Raw genomic sequence first — 20,937 nt, forward strand, 5'->3', positions numbered from 1 at the left:
GATTTTATGAATTTTTCAGTTCTACAAACCCATATAAGTTGAAGAGGGTTGGAGTTGTTTGTGAAATCCTGAACAGGAAACCCACTTCTACAGTAGGGTTTTCTAAAGAGACAACTGATAAACTGAACCGCGTGTTGGTAAGTCTAGAATTTAATCGAGTGTAAACTCCCTCCCCCTTCTTGCAATAGTGAGCAAGCATAATTAGCATTGTAGCTTTCTTAATCGTCAGATTGTAAGCGTCGCAGACTTCCAGGAAACAAATTAAGCAGATTTAAAGTGCTGTGAATGTAAACAATTTCACAAGTTTGAAACAAGGGATTAAGAGTACAAAAATATAATCACGTTGGAATTACAATTCTGAAACACGTAATTATACACTCACTGCACTACGTATTAATTGTTAAATGGTTTTGTCTTTGAGATCTAAACATGTAAAACAACTGTCTACTATGTGACTGGGCATATCAATAATTGTTACGTCATTCTCTCACATACGCCGTCTTATTTCCTGGAATCATTGTCGTCAAACCATTGTCGGCAACACCATCATACGAAAACTGTGCAAAGTAGGAAAAAAAGAGAAACGAAAACGCTTTACAAAGAAGAAAATTATCAGGAAACTCTGAATTTTTATAACTATTATAATGCCCAATTAGGATTGCCCAATTAAGTCTCTACTCCAGTCGGAAACTAAGCAGCGTCTTTGCATTTTCTTTCCCCGGATACGTCGGTGTTGCTTCTTACTAAAGCGGATGTCACACTTGCAGTCTTACCCCGTGCACGTTTGACAGAATGGGACAAAAGTGTGTAATGAAGTTGATGAAATCATGAAATAAATAATAATGATAAAGGTTCCAAATTCAAAGTACTGATAATGCTTCTCTTTCCTTTCGACGTTCAACTGGTAGAAAGCAAGTTTCATCACAGCGGGTAAAACAATTGAAGAACACCCATACTAATCCTAACACTAAATTTTTGAAAAACAACAACAACAACCAAGAGAGGTAATTCATTCGGACGGTCAAACATATATCACGAACGGAATAAGAGTGAAATATTAACCGTTACGAGACAGGATTTTAAGTTTACTTTGCTCTTTCATATTGATCCATGGTGGTGTTGCCGTCATTTCGATTTGCAATGAGGCGTGCCTGCTAAACCAAACACCTCACACCGTCACACAGAGCGTGAGAAAGTAACTGAAGTAGGTAAAACGGGAGGAATTACACAGCCTGGACGTCTCAAGATGCTCCGGCACTGTCTACGGTGACTACTTCCGTGCTCGTCAGTCATCATTGACGGTATCGATGACGGGCTGTGGGGGGGGGGGGGGAGGGCTATACGTCTTCGGGGTACAACGGATGAGAAGAAATTAGAATCTAAAGGATACATGAATGCGTCGGCTTTGCGAATGTCGCGTGTCCCTGCTAAGTAGCTCATTGACCTGTTTCCATGTCCCAGTTCAACCCTTTTTGTGCTTTGAGTGCTGATTCCGATTGGCACAGTTGTACATTATTGTCAAATGTCCCTTCCACAGAAGGGTTAATGTAAAAATATTTCAAAAGTAATACATGTGGCTCTTTCGTATTTTCATTGTCAACCTGGACACTGCAGTTAGAAGTGAAAGAATGGTTCGATTTTTCCTTTCTATTTTTTAAACAATTTTATCAATGTTTATATAGTATTTTCCTTTTGTCACATTCTTAGACTGGAGAATGAAGTAGGCGAGGCTTTCCAGACGCCTTGAACAAGAAATTCTACCACACGGAACAGGTAGCCTTCTTCAATGTCTTGTAATGGATTATGATTGTTTCGAATTACTTGATTTTACCATTCACATCCAAGTTTGTTTTTCATTCTCTTTCTCAATCTCATTGCGTACTGTCTGTCTGTTACTCGAGGTTAAGGCTTCTTCTCTGACCCACTCTCCTTCTCTCTTCCTGCCTCTCTCTCTCCCTATTTAAGGGGGGGGGGGGGGTCATCCTGCGAACTCGACACCCACGAGTCGTACGGCCCACGAACTAAACATTGAAAAAAAGGCCCATTAGCTAGACACCATGTAAAACAGTCACACTAGCTATATAGACACTATTACGAGAAACAGGCCCATGAGCTAGCACTAAGCAAATTAGGCTCATGAGCTCGACACTGGGCAAATAAGGCCCACGAGCTCCATACTAGTTTAAAAAGGGGCAAATGAGCTCGACACCACGTACATTAAGCCCCGTGATGTAATGTCGAGCTCGTGGGCCTTTTTTTGCCTAATGTCGAGCTCATGGGCCATGTTTGCCTTGTGTCGAGTTCATGGACCTTATTTGTCTAGTATCTAGCTCGTGGACCGTATAGCTCGTGAACCTTTTTCACTTGCTGTCGAGCTCGTGGGCTTTGTCAGTTAGTGTCTAGCTCGTGGGCTGTATGACTCGTTGGTGTCGAACTCGTGACGTGCACCCTATTAAAGCCACATTGCATTCTATTCTTCCATATCAAGCAGTGCCAAAGAATCAGGTATATGTGACTTTTGTTGGCACAAATCTGTGCCCTCCATTGATATACTGTATGTCGAAAAAAAAATTACAACGGGACCCTCCGCAACGATAACTTTAAAAACAGTGAATCAATCCAAATACAATTTCAGGGTATGAAACTACAATTTATTACTTACATCATGCAGAAAACCCCATCCGATTTGCTTCAGCGGTCAAAGAGAAATGAGGATCTTTGCAGAACATGTCAGGAATCCCTCCCCTCCAAGTTCTGTCCTATGTGTTCACACATTAATATGCAGTTCCAAGAGCATCCAAGTGCTTAACTTGGAAGAAACATACCCATGATATGCTTTACAACAATCCACATTTCTCTGTGACCACTTAACCAAATCGAATGGGGTTTTCTGCAAAATATAGGTAAGATGTTATGTTTTTAGACTCTGAAATAGCATTCAGATAGATTAACCATATACCCTGTACTTCAGAGCCTCTTGTCTCGGTTCACACTTATGTGCTTTTTTTCCAATATTTAGATAGGTTAGGAGAGTTCATTTGAATTGAGTTATTCATCATTTTAAAACTTAGAGTCTGTTCTTTCAGAATCTGCCCTTAACTGAAATTCCATATCTGGTGACTTTTTGTTGGTTTTGTGACGCAGGGTCACAAATTATGTTCATGCTTAATCTACACGGGAAAAAAGTAGCCTTGGAACAGCAGGCGAATCAAAGTAGGGCCTATGTGTACGTCTTAGATCAAGTCAGTTTAGTTTTTGTTTGTTTGTTTGTGTGTGTGTGTGTGTGTGTGTGTGTGTGTGTGTGTGTGTGTGTGTGTGTGTCTGATGAGTGCCGGTAAAATTGTTTTAAAAAAGGAGATTGTGATAATTTGTGTATAATTATCTGTGTATCATACTTGCGGACTGTAAAACTTCGTGTCGATGTTAAACGCTATCAATGTAGATCGGTTACCAGTCCTCCAGTTTTGTGGAAATGAGTGACTCGATAATCGGTATGCTTTCGAAATGGAAAAACAACAAACAAACAAACAAACAAATGCTCGAATGACTCAAAAATACAATTTCCGACACAGGCTAACAAAAGGAGTTAGAGGAAAACATAGAAAAAGACCCCGAGAACATGACTTCGGTGAAACACGTCGCCTCACTCGAACTCACGTGATACCTTAATCAGACCTCCTTCTTTCTGCTTGCGTCGGGATGAATACACTGTGCCCGCAGGGGAAGCAATGACATAAATGTCCACCATTTTTTTTTTCTCCCGGACAGGCTGGGATTGATTTCGATAGCTTACGATCCACCGCAGATTTTCACGTGTCTCACGCTTTCATTTGTCAGCTCTGTCCGGGTTGTCGGTGGATATTAATCACCCTCTGCGTATTCCCCATTTTACACTGGATTTGAACAGGAGACTCGCGTGTAAATATGCAGGCATACATGGTGTTATACATCTACTACATCTTGTGTTTGTCTGTTTCTCTCTCTCTCTCTCTCTCTCTCTCTCTCTCTCTCTCTCTCTCTCTTCTCTTCGCTCCCTCTCTTTCTTTCAATCTTTCTTTATTTCATGATACACATGTACATAATATGTTCTACGAGGAGAGGAGAGCCGGGGGTACACGTAGAATGACAACAACAGGGTAAATCGAGGTAAAGGTAATAGTTTATCAAGTCAATATGATTAACCTCTTGAGCACTAATTTTACTGCGATGTCTAAATAGAAACCCTGCAAATTCATGTTTCTAGCGGTAAAGCTCAAACACTTCTACTCCCAGACACGCGCACACGCATATCAATAAACATAAAAACGCAAGTACTTGTTGATGCTTAGCATACGTCATGTTTTTCAACTTGTTCAATGATCTAAATAGGATGGAATTCAATAGCAGACGAAAAAGAACAATAACATACCTATAAGATTTTAAACAAAAAAAATCTGCACGAGTAGATGCATAGAGCGGTGAGCTTTTTGAATTTGGGGGTTCGAAACCAGGCAAATTCATGACATCCTTCGCCAAGCAATTGTACCCACACTGTCGTCTTGATAAAAGTGTTACAATTGGTATAGCTGACAATGTCGGGGTTCTTGTAATCTCAGGGCCCTTTTTGAAGAGCAGTCCTTTTGGTGAAGAGACTACCTTTAGTCAGTAATACATTGATATTAATATTAAATTTGGTTTTCTTTTTATGATTTTAACGTAACATCTATTTACTATAGTTATCAGTATCAGCATTACAGATGATGATAATATCATTATTATACTCTGATTGGTATTATCTCATTTGATTCACGGAGGGGGAATGACAACGTGCCACTGATGAGATTCTCTTCTTCATATTACAAGATTAAGATTTTTTAAGCACCAGGTTTAGGAAAAGATTTTTTTTGGTGATATTGTTCTATCTTCATATGCCCTTAATGAGACAGAAATTCTTCTCGATCTTTACAATTCATCATTTTGAGGGTGTAGTGTATTTGTTATTATGTAGTTTGTTTGTTGTTTTGCCTCACTACCTCAAAGAATATTGATCAAACTATATCAACAAGAGCTGAAACAAAATATGTTTTAGCGCAGAGAAGCTCCAGAAGTAAAGACCTTCTATTATTAGACGGATGTGCGGTTTAGCAGTCTAGAAAACTGGGACTATTGTATATTATGTTTACATATCTAAAGTTAATTAATGATGTATTTTCTTACATGAATTGTGGGCGTGCGCGCCTGTCTTTACATATCATTTTTTTGTGTTTGCTTTGTTTCCTCGTGTACACAATCTTAGACAAAGAAACGCTAGTGTTCATTACACTTTACAGAGTGACTGAGTTAGTACTAAAAAAAACCAACAACAATCGGAACTGTTGTGGGGTTGCATTACCCCCACCCCCATTTTTTATTCCATTAACCATGGATGCAAAGAATCAAGAGGATTTACAGATTTAAAATTTCTGTTAAGACGTTAAGTCAAAGATATAAAAGGTTACTTCAACTTGTCTCTGTCTCTTACTCATTATTTTTCTTTATCTGTTTGTCTTCGGATTTCGCTACGCTAGCCTCACAAGAAAATCAAGTCAAGGTTTGTCACCGAAAGAAAACAAGCTAAAGTTGAAATCGCAACCTCATAGAGCTTTGAAGGTGTAGTGTGTACATTGTACTAACTCACGAGTGCACAGAGAGTAAAAATCTCTCGCACTTGAGCGAGCTGTGTTCTCGAGCTATAGTGAGAAGTGGCAAGTTGACGAAAAGAAGCACTCTGGATAACTCGTGAAGACTCGTGATGCTACTCTGGACAAAATCAGCGTAACTACAGATGCAACTTGGCAAAAGGCTTTTCTATTGGTTGAAAGGCAAAGGAGATTCCAAAATATTGAACATGTTTCCATCAACTCGTAGCGACTTGCGCACAACTTATTCTTATCTCGTATTACTTGCACTGATTTCGTAATACACTCGTTTGAGCTTGCTCTACAATAAATTCAACACTTTTTCGTATTATGTCGGACATCAATTCTTTCTCTGCGGCTACTTTCGGAAAGAAATGACTTCCTTGTCGTTTGATCGGGAAGGTCTTTTCAACAAGGAGAACAAAAAAAATCAGAGAATCTACCTAGGACGAAAAAACAATTTCGAAGCTGTTTTGCCACTGCATTTGCTACACTCGATTGTTTATAACATTTAAAATCTCGGAGAAGCTGTGAGAGCTCGCAACAAAATCTTGACAAGTAGTCGCATGTCGTACAGCTCGGGAACATCTTGCTTTCGGGGAGACCGGCTTCAAACCAATTCTTATGTGAACGGGACTCTCGAGGAACTACTGATTCAGAATGCGCATGCGTCGTGTGCTTCACAGGCATCACGACTCCCACACATGCGTCACAAAGATATGTCTGCTCAAAATACTTATAAATGTCGCCTTGTCATAAGGATCTTGTTATTGGCAAGGATGTGAATGAATGGCGGGGATCTCCGTCCATCCTGTAAGGCCTCACCTTGTCGGTTTAGGTATGATGATTTGAAATGGGAGGATTCCTGTCACTTTGCGTTTGCCTATAGAACCTTCGACATCCACTCTTAACCCGATCATTACCTACGAGACTGTCACATTCCCACAAAGGGTGTATAGTACCCGGTAGATTCCCGTAGACAATGGGATAAGGGAGGGTATATCAAGGTTTGACGTGTTGACAACTTGTTAATAATTTCGAGAGCAAAAGCGAAAATGAAAACTGAATATTTGTCATATCATGGTAAATCATCATGGACAAAAGTGGAAAGTCTATGTCGACATGCTCTGTGAGCGCAAACCAAAAAGCACTAAATCTCACATTCTCACCGACTTCGAAGAGATGTAGAATCTCATAAAAAGGTCAGATAGTGTTACCAAATACACCAAGCACATGACATCGGCATCTCACGCCTTGAGTGACTGACAGAAATTTTGTGTTTGCCGATCATCCGACAGTGCCACGAAATTGATGGAATGAGATACGGGGGGCCCGTTTAGAGATGCATAATCATACATCTGAGGAGACTCCGGTTTCACTTAAATGTCATAAGACGGAGTCTCTGTAAAGAGTCTGTCATGACACATGTCAAAATAAAGTGACCCTTTTCTGGCTCTCATCGGTCAAGTAGTCCGTCCCCTTTTCTCCCGTACCCAGCTTTCATGGAATTGCCCCTCGACACCTTGCAGCGTCCGAGCAGGAGGATGTCCCCGTCCAATATTTCTCTTTCGAGAGCAACGCAATTTTCACCTCCTACTTTCCCCTTTTGACCATGACAGCCAGAACGGGGAGAAAAAGGGGCATCGTCCATCCCCCGGATTTTCAGTGTGTGTGTGTTGTTGTTTTTTTAATGCAGAAATGACTTGACTGAAGCTTATCTTAGGTAATAACAATATAATAAGGAATATAAAACTGTAAGAAGTAAGAAGGGATATAAGAATGCAAAAAAAAAAAAAAGGCAGCACAAGGCCTTCATGACAACATCTTACTGTCTTTCCTCAAACTTAATGAGTCCCTGCAATCCAAATGTATGTCGACCTCTATTGATGCCTTTCAGTCATTACATAAAGAAATCACTAAATACTTTGTGAAAATATGCATCATGAATTTTAGATTTTTTTCCTATGATCTTTTCTGCACACTGTTAAACCCTACCTCTAAAAAAAACAACAACAGAACAATAGACACAGCTATGTGCCTTATCATTCATTGCTATTACTCCCTGCATTTATGTATTTATAACAACATCACGTGTTTTTTTTTATGTAAATGTTTCTGACATAATTTTGTCGTAGCAATTAATGTTAAGGCACATAACTGTGTCTATTATTCAGTTCAAGTGTTACAGGAGGATGATGTCACAGCTGGAATATGAATAAAGATGTTCGAGATGATTTTTTTATTTTGTAGAGGTGGGGCTTAACAGGGTGCAAAATAAAAATTGAGAAATAAAAATATATGATGCATATTTGTATGAAGTATTTAGTGATAAAGTTATGCACAGACCATAAGGCATCAATAGAGGTCAACATACATTTGGATTGCAGGGACCTTTAAATGATTATGTGTCCAGTCTGACAAACATGTGCTACAATGACCCCCCCCCCCCCTCCACACACACACACACACACACACACACAGACAGACTCACATTCCTCTGGTGGCTGAAGCTTTTTTCTTTTCTGCATCTTGCCGAAGTGGTCACATATTAATTTGTCTTCCTCTTAGATTGATCGTGGACAAATCTCTGGAAATAAAATGCCATTTGAACTGTTAGATAATCATAGTTTTCAACATTATCCATGTCTTTGTCACTTCAATAAAGAGTGATTTTGATAACGGGGACATCTTGTGTAATTTTGTCATTACAACAATTACCAACTGCTTTAGGAGATCACTCGTGACGGCTCACACTATTTGTCACGATGTTAATTCTATCAATGCACAACAGTCTCTCCTTTCTCTATAGACATAGAACTCCACGTTATTCCACTTTCTGCATCGAGGCTGAATCTCCCTGAACAGTGTGTTTTATCATGTCTATGTAGTTATCTAGTCCTTTATTCTTCTATTTTTACCTTTCCCATGTTTAAATCCATTCCCGGATTGCGACTTATGAGTTTCTTTAGAAGACATCAATATACGTCTTTATCACGATCCTTCGAAATCCAGTATAGCATGTTTTTGTGTGATATAATACATGTGTTTAAATGACATATATGGCAAAGTAACATAGAATTCGTATTGAGGTAACGAAACTATGCAAAACAAACAAAGAGACACTTTATCATAACTGTTGTAAAGTGACCGTACCACTTGTATTCGTCACCAAAGTAGACTTATTATTCATTGGTGATAGTGTTCACTGAAAGCAAATCCTTCCTTACCTTAAGTATTCTAATTTAATTCTCATTCTTTCAGCAGCCCGCTGTATAAGTCCTGCTTTAGTGAGAGAAGAATATACGGAGGGATCTCATTAAATCAAATGTTCCCATCGCTTCGATTAGCATGATCAAATACGATCGCAACGTTGTTCTAAGTTTTCATTAAGACAATCTCTTACAAGTTACACGTAGAGAGGAGATTTTAACGATTGCGCGCCACTACTACCCCGCTGGGTAATCCAGCTGTGAGACCAATTGAGCCCCTCTGCATTGATTCGCGTGTGCAACAAGTGGCTTCGGCCGAATGGGGGAAAATTAATGCAAGGCAATACATAAGTGGTGTTTCACAGGACACACTACAAAAAGAACAGAAACTTTACGAAACAAAGCATCCCTTCTCGTTCCTATCCCGAGGTGTCCAAACATTCATACCCTATCGTCTGCATAATGTTTGAAAGGTGAAGAGATATGTATTGTAATAGTACGCAGTGTAGGCGTAGAATTAGACCAATATAAAACTACTAATATCACATCTGAATTGATACCAAATATTACCGAATGTAAAAGGAATCAATCTTCTGCTTGCGAAAAAAAAAATTGTTCAGCTCTTCAGATTTTCTTGTAAATGTGATATCTGTAAATCTCGCCTAAAGTAGCTCTCTGCAGTCAATGGAATGCAGGAAAACACTACAAAATAATATATTATATCACTATTTCCCAACCCAGACATTAATGACAGTGTTCTATGAGCAATATGCTGATATTCATAATTCAGAAATTTTGTCACAATATTCTCATCGTTTTACCTTATCATCATCACTATAAGGAACAATCGATCCTTCTTAAACCGTTAGTAGTAGTACTTACCAGCACTTACGACTTTAATTTCACGTGCACTTTGTAGACGTAATGGCGCAAGCATACACACATACTAGTATACTTTTGTACATGCATACAAAGATATGTTAATAAATTAGCATATGCATGAGTGTATGCACGTGTGTGTGATATCAAGGTGAGAGTAGAATATTGAATATACTCTTTTTTTTTGTGATTTCAAGCAAACAATTTCAAATTCTAATCGGTGACATTACTGCGGACATGGTAGTAAATGTCGATGTCGTTATTGATTGCATCACATAGTAATTTGACTCTATTAAAAAGAAAAAAAAAAACGCCGAGGCAGCAGGATTCGCTGCATCTAGCTTAACTCAAGGTGATAATACAGGTGATGAAAAAAAAAAAAACACGGAGGGCAGACTAAGGGGATTACACTTTGCTGATGATTCTAATACACGTGTATACACGAGGACGTCAGGAGAAGGTGAATGTGTTTACAAACCTTAAACATAATAGGAATCAATAGACTCATTTGATATGAATGAAATGAAATATAAGCAAAAGAAAAACGAAATGAAAGACACACACATATACACACAGTGCGTAAGCACATGCACACATACAGACTTACACAATCACACACACATACATAAGGCACACACACACGCATACTCCCACGAACACGCACAAACACGCACACACGCACACACACACAAACACGCACACACACACAACACTAGATTCTTGTCTTGGACTGGAGCCCGGATCCGCCAGGTCGTGTAAGCGTGGCCTCCATACTCTCCACGTGATGTCTAACATCCTTCCCGTTTCTCATCACATTTTTTAGTGCTAACAACTGAACATTCTCCTCTTTGAAATGAAATAAATTCGATATGTCTTAAGAGCAATTTCTCCTCAATTCATTCTACTCCTGTAAAACTTTGGCTTTTCTGTAACAAACATTAACTTTTTATGATGCTTAAACGAGAACGTCCCAGTAATCAAAATATCAAGCAGGTAAAATGGAGCTTGAAAAAACGTAAGCAACTGCTAGGAAGAACAAGCAAAATGTCTGTTTTATGCAATGTTTTTACGGAACTGCTTATATCTTTAAGCAATTTCCTGCGGGCAGCAAGCAATTGCTTGTGCTTGCTAGCAGAAGCATTCAGTTGGAAGCAATTGTTCATCTTTATGCACACTTATTAAAGCAAAAGGCTAGCACAAGCAATTGTTACTTTTATTCCTCCTTACTTACTTTGTTTTTACTTTTACTTTTCCGAAGCGATGGTGTAGGACAGGGCCTGTTCACTGATCGGGGCTAAGTTGTCATCTGTTACTCTCATTTCAGGAAATGTGTGTATATCCTGCACTACTCTCCTTCCAATAAGGAAAGTTATACAATATGTATCTCATACGACACATTAATTGTTAATTCCAGTGTGCTCGAATAGTCGCTACCAAAAAGAACTGAATTACCTTGTAGCTGAGGGAGCACAGACATGTGATAAATAAGTACGAGGTCGCAGCATGTACCATCACTGACAAAACACGAAACATTCCTTTCTATTTTAAAGGGTTATTAAAAACAACATGTTATGGGCCGTGGAAACATTATGAGTTCCAACTTCTCAGCCAAATCCTTCGAATCCTGAGCAAAGGGTCAGCGCCACCCATAGACATAGAAAGGTATCAAGACGGACGAATAATTCCGGATGACCGCCGACATCATCCTAATGTTCTACATGTCGCACTTTCGGCGATGACTCACTTTTTGTCAGCAAGTACAGGGCATAAGACTTAGTATTGCCGACTGTATAGACCACGTATGCAATTGAAAGTTCTCAGACATTGTCAAGTTTACAATCACCATTCGAGAGTTCATTTACATCTACAATGAGAAGTGAGAGTACCCAATGCAAGGTGGAAAAACAACAACAGATGTTTGGTGTTATCGCAAAATATTCTTGGAGATGAAAATGTGTATAATGTGTAGTGTTACATTATATGCGTGTTTGTGTATCAATACGGGATGAAAAAAAAAAATCCTGAAGTTGTGGAGTTGAACTTTGTTTCGTTCTGCCAGTATTAACACCAAAAAAATTACAGAACAAAATTAAACTGAATGCGGCTCTATCAGAGTTTCGATCAATGACTTCTGCCGTCTGCTTACTGAGCAAAGCCCAAATAGCAGCACGGAATGCTGTTATAATGATGGTCGGGTATTTATACCCGCCGTTTGTATATAATTATTATGTCTATATCAAAGGTCCCTGGTAGCGAAGGTCGAACGAGGTACAGCGCAGGAGACTGCAAAATGTATAGTTGAAAAAAAAAATGAACTGTTTTTCAGATACCGAGATGGCATGAAGAAGATAATAGGAGTTTGTCTGCTCCTTGGAAGGCGAGTCTTTCTACCTCTCACCCACCTCCACCCCTCCACCCTCCACCTTAGACATCAATTGTGATACAGAGCGAGATCTTCCCTCCCCATTGTCATCCCATCAATCGGGGAGTCTATTTTCAGTCCTATTCTCTTTTTTCTTTCTTTTCCGCACTATTTACCAGGAAACAGAACATACTGCTAACATTTTTCATCACGATGCTTCTAACGTAGGATGATTTGCCTCTTGAAATAACTCAGACTGCATCTTTTCAAATGTCTTCAAACGTAAATTAAAGTCATTCCTACTCTCTTTTATATATCATGTACAACTCTCACACAATAATAACACTCAGGCGCCGTGGAGACATGTATAATGTGTGTACTCTGTAGTATAACATAATGTACTTCTGTGTAATGTATTGAGTTAATTCACTCTAAGTGTACTGCCCTATCCTTTAGTGAGAGAGGGGGAGCGCGGGGTTCGAAAAATCACTCAAATCCGAGTTATTGGTGTTTTTACACACACACACACAAAAGGCGCAGACATTAATCCTATCGAGATGCATTTGATTTGATTTGATTTGATTGATTGGTTTCTGCATTATCATTGTACATGTAGGCCCTATACACATTGTTGATAGTATTATACATAATCATACATAATATACATTGTTTACAATGTTGTATAACAAAAGTGTCCATGGGGTACAATAAATAATACAGAAGGGCTATAGCTTGAACGTACGAGCATATAGCTTGATGTGCTTGCAGCATTTATACATAACATATAATACATATAAAGGGGAAAAAAGTCCAATTGTTACGGAGTATAGAGTGTAACAGAAGACAATTGCGGCAAATAGGAGTTCCTCTTATTCAGCCGAAGAATGTTAGATACCTAAATAGGTCATTAAAAAATCCCCAAATTGCCTGATTTGAACCAAAACTTGACCTTGAAAGAGACCTTTTGAGATGATTTTGACCTTCAATTGTTGAAATGATATCAGGATCACATTCTCTAACACCAAACCCCCTCCTCAGTTGAAATATTTTTCTAATACAAGTCCTTTCAGTTTTGTAATTACAATTGACATTTAATCTGGATGGCGGCCATATTGAATTTAACCAATGTGGCCGCCCCAGGAGGCGCCAGTCATGGCGCCCATCCAAAAAAAAAAGATGAAAATGTACCAGTATGATATAGGTGACCTTTGGGCCAAATTTGCTGCTTTTGGAAGAATTTGAACCAAACACCCTATACTATGCCCTTAGGCCCCCGACTATAGTAATATCCATGTATCCGCAGTGGTTGTACTCTTGTGTATTTGTACACATGTCGCATTTGAAAACGTTACGACTTTAACAATTCCAAATGCCTTGAAACACCTGCTAACAGAGTTGGGAATTGTATTAGATGATAATGCGCCATTAAATGTTATCTCATCTAGATGTGGATACATTATCCAAAATGGTACTCACCTTATGACCAGGAGATGTCCAAGCAAGAAGAGGATCCTAAATTAATTTACTGAATATGTCTCGTCTTTAAGCCTTTAGGAGTATACCTCAGCAGGAAAAAAAAGGTGTCACCACTAGTTGGTGTATGTCCGAATGCACAAACTCGTCCACAGGTGATGACAAGGATTATGACCAAGAATCACATGTCCCAGCGTCACGCTCGCTTGCGAATGGACGCGATTCTGACCGATGCACCGTGGCGGAATGTCCCTTCGATTTTCTGCACATTCAGGAGCACATTACCCTGTCCATTTTTCTGTGAAATATAAATATTTATGCACAATGCCCAAGTAGGAGACGAAGGAATGAGCGCCGAAAAACCATTCAACCATCAAATGGATGGTCGATCGAACGTTCAAGCCGAGAGGAGACAACGAAGATTTATTAGCAGCTTCTTGCCCGCGGAAGATTGCAATCCTGTCTATCTGGAGGTATTTACATTCCCGACCAAGTCGGAAATTGCGATCTGTGTGTGGGAGAAAGCGGAGCTAGCACCAAACAAAATCTGTAATGTGGAAGCAACAGGCACCGGGACGCCTTGCTCAAAAGCGAGTGCGGGACGTAAGGGAAAAAATACACACACACTAAGCACAGATGCATGCATGCATGCATTCCCAAGGGAGAGCGTAATTACGCTGACTACTAATTATGATTGGCTGTTAAATTGGAGTCTGTCCGTGGCCAGGAAGAAATAGGCCAATCAGATGTCTTCTTCAGTCACGAATATTGTATGTTAGGCTGGTGAGCCACAGCTTTGTACCCTCGTAAGCATTCATCAGTTCATCAATAGGTAAAGCTTCTGCCAACACATTTACGTGTCAGACGTTGAAAGCCCCATGCCCTACCGCTACGATGCACTCCTTAAAGTCATTCAAGTCAAGTGGATAAATACTTTTTTTTACTCAAGTTGTCATGGCACAATCCACAAGACTGTCATCCACAGGTTCTATAGGTTTTTCGTGTCATTAATGTTTTCATTTCAGGCCTTCCATCTCTATGTATTTTGGCAAGTGTCATGTAATATGAAAATGAAACAGAGAGAGATATCGGTATATGAAAAAAAATATTCATAAAATATTCACTATTCTCTCTTTCCCTCCTCTTCTCTCTTTCTCTCTCTCTCTCTCTCTCTCTCTCTCCTTCTCCACACCCCCCTCTCTCTCCCTCTTTCTCCAACGCTTCGAAGAACAAAAGTATGGTAATCACTGCAGAAACGATAACTTGTCCTATTATAAAGGGTGTCAGCTCAATAATCGTTGAGTTTTTAAAAAAAAGTACCAGAAAGTCTCATCCTGAACTGTTAATAAATGCACACAAACTTTTTTTCTCCGACCAGATTCTCAATGTACATTGTTTTACCAAAAGAACTCATATCGAAATAGAAGATCTTTTTATGAATTGTGTACAGATCATGATAAAAAAAGTACGAGTCCCGTGGCGCGCGCCCTTTTTCAGTTACAAATTCAATTCTAAAAATGCAAAAGCTCCCTCATGTGCCATGGGGATACTCCCTCTCTTGCGTCCCCCCCCCCCCCCCCCCCCCCCCCCCATCCCGGAAAAAAAAATCCTGCTCACGGCCATGAATGTATTCATGTATCTTCGGGCGTTATTTTCCCCCGCGAAGGTATAATTGTTTCGCCTTCGGTGTTTCCATCTCCCCTCACCCACTCATTACATGACATCGCCGCCACTGATTTTGTGTCTTCCGTACTTATTATCTGGACATTTACTACTCTGTTACAACCATTAAAAATCAATGAGCGATACTCAGTAATAGAATTACCCACACATACGCACATTACCATCCCTGCGTATAGTGGGTTTTGAAGCCAGCTTTTGTTAAGTTCCTGTTATCCTTTTTCTTGATGTCTGCGATAAACTAGCACAGCGTGAAAATTAATGTTAAACTACCTGTACAAAGTCACGCCAGGTATATAATGATGATAATAATAATGATAATAACATAGGTATAATATTCATTCATTTATTTATTCATTATTCTTTACTCAGGGTAGCCCCATCAGTAGTTTATATACAATATACTTATCTATTCTATGTTGTTGTTTTTTTTGTCCGGTCCAGTTTCTATCCTTACGTCAAAGAGAGAAGATGAATGGATCGGTCGTTTCCCTAGATCTTTCTTCGTAATATGAATCATCGCTAGTCGCTTTTCATTAATTGTTGTACGTCACTGTATCTCCTAGTTTGAAAATTAGCAATGCTTGGGTATAATCATTTTTTTTTTCTTGCAGGGGAACTTTGGGTCAAAAAACAAACAAACAAACAAACAAACAAACAAACACGTGAGAATTGTTTTGAGTATGATTTCACATCTTCAGAAATGCATTGGAACGATCTCTTGCAACTTCACTGCGTTCAGAGTTAACATATAAAAGAGGAATCCACTTTAATGGAACATTTTTTCTATAATTATTTGTTCCGTTCGCCAGGGCACATTTCTCACGAAATATAGATATGTCCTATACAAATTGACTGTTTAAAAATGTTGAATTGATGCCATTATATAACATCTTGAGTTTTCCGACTTTCTGATTATCGCCTGACACCGCGTCAGACCCTTCTCCTGCAGTGTGAATGACACTCAAGCTTCTACGGATGTATGATTAGGACATGTATAAATTGATCAAGTCACATAATGCAGTATTATGTAGAATATCAAAGGGTTTCAAAACTGCGTCTCCCTGCACACACCCTTTACTATGCAAACCCCGATGGATGAGGAGAATAGACGGATAAGGCAAACCTCTATAATGCCAACGAAATGAGTGACTTCGGCCACACTCTAGCATTATTTATCGACAATTTAATTCCCGTTTAGGAGGCGAACTCATTAGCACTATTCCAAATTGTATCATGCATTCGGGTCGCGCTGTCCAGTTAAAGTGGGATCTCCCCCCCCCCCCTTCCAGAAGCATTCAAATTGATGCGGTGTGTCAGCAGCACAGTGGTTGGTTTATTACATAACACCTGCCCCCTCATTTAAGTCATCTCTCTTTAATGAGAAGGAAATTTATTTCATTTTATTCGCACATAAATTGAAAAGGAGCATGCGGGGCGAACGACTCTTGGCTTGCGCACTGAGCCGCCAAATAGTCTTGCAAACAAGCACAAAATTAAAAGTTCCTTTTTTCCTTTTTCCAGTCTCTGCACTACACAAAACATATCGGCAGTTCCAAATGCCAACACGATTAGCGCCTGCGAAAAAAAAAAATCGATAAGTCTCTTTGTGAAACCTCTTACAATGGTCCAAGCGTCGTAGTAGGTCAGAGGTGTTTGGGTGGAATTATTTGCAATCTACACAAGATGGTCATACCATTGCTCTTTTGTCGCGGGTAAGTTGTTGGCACGCTTTCATGATAAGTGCTACAATACGCCATTGATACAAAGACAAACAAGACGACATCTTATCATGGCATGTCATTTCATTTCATTTTTATTTGGCAAAATATTTAACAATATACAAGTCATTACAAAGAAACAAACACATGTCAGGACTCCTAAGAAGCAATCTGTGCTTGCAGCTGGAGCCCTCAAACAAAAAAAGGTAAAATACATTCAACCAACACTTGTTATATCGACCAAAGCATACACAAGACCAGTCCAAATTGAAATAACACATATATGTGCATAATTCCTCAGTTAACAAAAACAAAGATTTACCTTACTTTGTTGGCACACACACACACACACACACACATACTCACACATCCATCCTAAGTGCACAGAGAATGAGAGATGAGAGAAAGAAACGCAGAGGAAGAAAGGAAGTCTAGTCAGTCATGGATACCATCTGTCTAAATACACTTTGTTTATATAGAACTTTAAACCTGGAAAGTGTGGTACAATGTACTAGAATTAAGATCACCATCAATAGCATTCCCATTCATTGACACCAGTGGAACGAATATCATTCGTTTATTGTTTCATTGGTTGTTTAAATTCAGAATTTTGTAATAGGTTCTTCCTTTTTTTTTTCTATTTCGGCCTTCCAACAACGTAATGGTGCTCACGAGAATGGTCATCATCATTTGTGACCCTGCATCACAAAATCAACAAAAAAGTCGCCAGATATGCAGATTCTCAAAGAGCAGACTCTAAGCTTTAAAAATGCTGTATAACTCAATTCAAATGGACATGAGAAAAGAGGCTCTGAAGTACAGGGTCTATTCAAGCGATTAAAGGCATAACTTACCATTTTGCACATGAAACAAAAACCCAGCATTAGTGCTTTTAAAATAGTTCTAAAATGTGAGTTACGGATAGAAACAACCACTGTAAAAATTTGAGTCAGTGAGATCAATGTTAAGTATACAAAATATACAAAGTGTGAACAATAGTTATAATAAAAATGTTTCCAGACTACACCGTCTACAGTTACCGTTTATTAAGAAAAATACTGATATCTCCTTATATTTTAGGCTTTATTGCAAAATTTCTTATATGATAGGATGTTTTGTGATACAACTGACCTACACATGTGCATCACGTGTAATAACTTGAACATTTCTTTAAATCACTGCTGCCGATGGTAAACAATGCCTTTTATCTGTAACAAATCTTGCTAGCTGTGCGATGAATAGGAAAAAAAAAGCAGGATGTAACCATCGGAGCAACAACAATGAAGGGATTATTAGATTAAGCTGAAATTGAACATGCTTTATTAACACATTAACACAATGACAACTTTCAAAGTAGTAGCATTATCCTTCCAAAATTTATTAGAGATGAAAGTGAAGAGAGTGCAAAGGAATTTGAAGAAATGAAATGGGCCTCTTAAACATACCTGATCTCACTGCTTTACAAAAAACTAAAAACAACAACAATGGAGATTTTATCAAAATGGGATACGTATATTGGGGAAGTTATCTGACATTTTGAAATATTGCCAATCTTTGCCAAACAATTCTGGAACACTTGATGTCAATATGCTTATGTGTGAGTTGGTGATAAACGTCATCATCACACCATTTTTCATTGATCTTGTACAAAATAAAAAGATGATGAAAATTCATTTTTTTTTTTTGCTATTAAAGTGTAAAAAGAAATTGTATTCTTGCCTGAATAACTTAAAGATAATGATCAGTCAGATACGTTAGGATTTGAGACTGAGGAATAAATTGTGTTTGAACAGAAGAAAAGGCATTGTAAATTTCAAGATTTTGTGTGCAAAACTGTATTGGAAGTTGTGAGACGATTACATCAACTTACTCATTTGCATATTCATATCGACTGTCCACGCTCTGCTTTGGGGAAAAGTAGTGAAACATCACAATGTCCCCTAAAGCTAGGCTGACACTTGCACGACTTTTGGCCACGATTTTGTCGTGGCAAGTCGTGCCATTTTGGGGCACGAACTGGGAGGCTCCCGCACTGTTCACGACTAGTTTACGCATAGTTCACGACGAGTTCACGACGAGTTCACGAATAGTTCACGAATGCGTGCCCATCAGTGTCCACATTGACACGAACTGGCACGACGAGTTCACGCTTATAGTTTTGCGCATAGTTTTGCGCATAGTTTGCGCATAGTTTTTACGCACTTCCCGCATTGGGCACGACGAGTTTTGCGCAATTCGGACGGTGTCGTGCCGACTTGGGCATGCCATATAAAAAAGGGGGCCTCCCAAACCCCTGGTCATTTTTGGATTGGCTGTGGAAGAGACAAACATGCTGAATGCCAGAGACACAATCATTGCAGAGAAGAGAAGATGCCTATACCTGGCAGCTGCTCTAGCCATTGTTGAAGAGCAGCAGAAAAGGCTTGAAGAGGCAGAAGAGCAAGAAAAGGCAACCCCACCTCTAAGAAAAGACACAAAGGAAAGTGTGGGTCAGGGAATGGTTGACCAGAAGGCACGAGTTTGGACAGTATGACAGTCTACTGACTGAACTCCACAAGGAAGATCAAAGGGGCTACAAAAATTACCTTAGAATCACACCTGACCTGTTCCAAGAGATGGTTGAGAAAGTTTAACCCCTCGCCTCCAGAAGCATGTCCACCTTCATGAGGAATCGCTTCAAGTTGGACTCAAGCTGTGCTGCCACCCTCCGCTTCCTAGCCACTGGAAATTCCTATCCAAGTCTGCAGATACAGCTTCAGGATTGAAGCTAGTACCATCTGCAAGTTCATACCCGAGGTATGTAAAGCCATCATCGCGGTCTACAAGGACGAAGTGCCGCGCTGCCCCAAAGACTGAAGAGGAGTGGAAGGAAGTTGCTGCCAGGTTCAGCTCCAGATGGAACTACCACAACTGTCTGGGGGCTGTGGACGGCAAGCACATCGCCATGAAGAAGCCACCCAAATGCTGGCTCTAACTACTACAACTACAAGGGCTTCCACAGCATTGTGCCGATGGCTGTGGCAGATTGCTACCTACAAGTTCCTCTATGTGGTTGGTTGGGGCAGAGGGTGGTGCGTCGGATGGAGAGAACATGGAGTAACTGTTCCCTACATGATGCTGTAGAAGAGAACAGAGCTGGAGTGCCTCAACCAGAACACTCCCTAATGATGACCAGCCAGTGCCCTATCACTTCGTAGGGCATGACGCCTTTGCTTTCCGAACCTGGATGATGAAATCATTCTCCCATCGGTCACAGGTCCTACAAGAACGCATATACAGCTACAGGTTGTCTCGTGCCCGACGTGTCGTGGAGAATGCCTTTGGAATTTTGTGTCAAAGGTTCCGTTGTTTCTTGACGACGATGCAATCAGCACCCCGACACCATCAACCTGATCACCATGTGCGCCTGTGTCCTGCACAACCTCATTCTCATCAGATACCCACACGCAATTTCAGAAGTGGACCGCGAAGATCTGGACACACATTATCTGATCCCTGGTGGATGGAGGACTGACCGACACCTACAGGGGCTGCTGCCTCTAACCGGCCATCATACCCAGAAGGATGCAAAGGATCAGCGAGACTACCTGTCACATTACTACATGTCCCCTGCTGGTGCTGTCCCTATGGCAAGAAAGAATGGTAGTAGCTCCATGAGCTGCATCCACAGTTGTTCCATTTTTTAAATAAAAGAAACGACCCCCCCCCAACAAAAAAAAAAGTAATGAAGGAATAGAAAATAAAAGATATTAAATAAAGGAAGTCAGAAAAAATTAAAACACTGAAAAGAAGTAATGAGAAAAGATGATTCCCCACCCCCCCTTCCCCCAAAAGAAGAAAAAACAACAGCAAAACTCCCCTCCCTGCCACTCCCCCTCCCGCCCCCCCCCCCTAAAAAGAAAAAAAGGAAAAAGAAACAAAAAAAGACGAAAAAGAAACTACAAAAAGAAAACAGA

The sequence above is a fragment of the Diadema antillarum genome, unplaced genomic scaffold (genome assembly GCF_040938485.1).
Source record: "Diadema antillarum isolate AM-2024a unplaced genomic scaffold, OU_Dant_1.0 scf00000010, whole genome shotgun sequence".
NCBI lineage: Eukaryota > Metazoa > Echinodermata > Echinoidea > Diadematoida > Diadematidae > Diadema > Diadema antillarum.